The following is a 2,500-nucleotide window of genomic DNA, read 5'->3' on the forward strand; positions in this document are numbered from 1 at the left end:
GTACAAGGAGAGGGAAATACAGGTGAAAGGAAGAGGAAGAGAGTGTAAGGAGATAGAAAGACAGGTGAAAGGAAGATCATTAGTGTGTGAGGAGATAGGAAGACGAATGAAAGAAAGGAGAAAGAGAGAGAGGAGAGGAAGAATGTGTAAAGAGATAGAATGACAAGTGGAGGGAAGGAGGGAGAGGAGCAATGTGTGAGGATATGAGAGAGAGAGAGAGAGAGAGAGAGAGAGAGAGAGAGAGAGAGAGAGAGAGAGAGAGAGAGAGAGAGAGAGGAGGCATTTGGTTTGTTCATCTTTGTGTACTGTAAGTCTTTGTTTATCACTGTGTAATCTTCATCACTGTCATCATTTTTCTCTCTTTGTCTTTTGTTGTTGTCTTTATTCTTTTGTTCTTAATTGTCATGTCATTGTATTTTTTTCTCTGGAAGTGTTTATTTTGCTGAAGAAATTCTTTGTCTCTTTGTCTCTCTCTCTCTCTCTCTCTCTCTCTCTCTCTCTCTCTCTCTCTCTCTCTCTCTCTCTCTCTCTCTCTCTCTCTCTGCTATGGATATATTCATTTATGCTTTCGTTAATAGAGTTTGTGTTCATTTAACGTCACTTGTTATATTGTTTAAAACGGAAACGTGGGAATAACTAAGAGAGAGAGAGAGAGAGAGAGAGAGAGAGAGAGAGAGAGAGAGAGAGAGAGAGAGAGAGAGAGAGGTGGCGCCAAGGCACAAGGGATATAGGCAGTGTTTGGTGTGGACGGCACGACCTTCCAGACCAGCCTACGAGTACTGAGGTGAAAGTGAGGGCGTGGACTGAGGGGCTGAAGTGGGCGTGGGCTTTGGTGTCTGGACGTGAGGTGGTGATGGTGGTGGATGTGGTGGTGATGGTGATGGTGGTGGTGGTGGTGGTGGTGGTGGTGGTGGTGGTGGTGGTGGTGGTGGTGGAGGAGGAGGAGGAGGAGGAGGAGGAGGAGGAGGAGGAGGAGGAGGAGGAGGAGGAGGTGATGGGAGTGACCTCGTGAACTGGGAGGAGTTAAGACGAGAGGAGGGAGGAGGGAGGAGGGTGGAGGAAGAGAGGATAAGGAAATGTTTGCTTTGCTTCTCCTCCTCCTCCTCCTCCTCCTCCTCCTCCTCCTCCTCCTCCTCCTCCTCCTCCTCCTCCTCCTCCTCCTCCTCCTCCTCCTCCTCCTCCTCTCCCTTCTCCTGGTGCAGCTGCATGGCACTGTGACGCTGATATGAGCACGGCGGTGGTGACCTGGCACCTGTGCAGCCCCACGTGGCCTCATTAAGCAGGGTGTCACCTCAGCGCGGCTCATTCATCGCCTCCCGCTTCTCCCCCTGTGCCGCGGCGTGACATTTGAGGCTCAGCGACACTATGTATACTGCCAAATGTCGACTTCTTGTGTGGAACGTCGACTCTATTCAGGATCATTTTGCCCTCTGACTGTGACTGTTTTCAAAGGCCACAGGGATGGTTAGCGGAGTTCCCACCAGTGTTTTTCCTGTTAATAATGTAGAAATATTGTTAATTTTCCACTAGAATGAACGAAACAATCTTAAAAAAAATCAGTGTCACTTCAACTAGAGCCTTTTTGAAACCAGTGGAGGTGCGGCGCAGAGGCGTTGCAGAATACGAGTCTTCGTAATGGGAGGAAAACAAAGGAAGAATAAACTGCAACTGACCTATTGTCCCTTGTGAGACTTTTTGTAATGAATTGCGCTCTCTTATTTACAGTGAGAGACGCAGGAGAGTAAAGGCGAAGGTTACAGCAGGGAGGGGGAAAAAGGGGAGAAGGTGAATGATGATGTATTGATGAGGTGAAAAGAAGGAGTGTGGTGGTGGTGGTGGTGGTCATGGTGGTGGTGGTGGTGGTGGTATCTCCCGTGTGACATCTGGCTGGAGAAAGGAATACAAAAAAAAAAAAATCTCTGAGCTGGCGGTGGTGGTGGTGGTGTGATAGTGGTGGTGAATTTTTTCTTCATACGCATCTCTCTCTCTCTCTCTCTCTCTCTCTCTCTCTCTCTCTCTCTCTCTCTCTCTCTCTCTCTCTCTCTCTCTCTCTCTCTCTCTCTCTCTCTCTCTCTCTCAAGCCTCATTCTCACACTCAACCACTATGAGAAACCACAGGAAAAATCGAGTGAAGGTAGAAGAGGGAGAGGACAAGAGGAGGCTCGGCGGAGAGGACAAGAGGAGGAGGAGGAGGAGGAGGAATACAAAGGAGGAGGAGGAGGAGGAGGAGGAGGAGGAGGAGGAGAGTGCATTATGGAGGAGGTTTGGTGGTGATCTGGGGACCACACTCACTTCGCTTCATCTCCTCCTCCTCCTCCTCCTCCTCCTCCTCCTCCTCCTCCTCCTCCTCCTCCTCCTCCTCCTCCTCCTCCTCCTTCTCCTCCTCCAACCTGACCTGACCTTCGTCTTTTGCTCAAATCCCACAAAAAGAAAAAAATCCTGCGTTTAAATATTTCATGCACCGTAATGAAGTGCTGGGCTCAAATCTCTCTCTCTCTCT

At 49.3% G+C, this 2,500-nt stretch overlaps 1 protein-coding gene across 1 annotated transcript in view; it reads left to right on the forward strand.

The window, feature by feature from the left end:
- LOC135098236 (uncharacterized) overlaps window positions 1-2,500 on the forward strand; it is a 204,183-nt gene that overhangs the window by 132,920 nt on the left and 68,763 nt on the right. The window lies entirely within an intron of this gene.

Source organism: Scylla paramamosain, unplaced genomic scaffold, assembly GCF_035594125.1.
Source record: "Scylla paramamosain isolate STU-SP2022 unplaced genomic scaffold, ASM3559412v1 Contig51, whole genome shotgun sequence".
Taxonomy (NCBI): domain Eukaryota; kingdom Metazoa; phylum Arthropoda; class Malacostraca; order Decapoda; family Portunidae; genus Scylla; species Scylla paramamosain.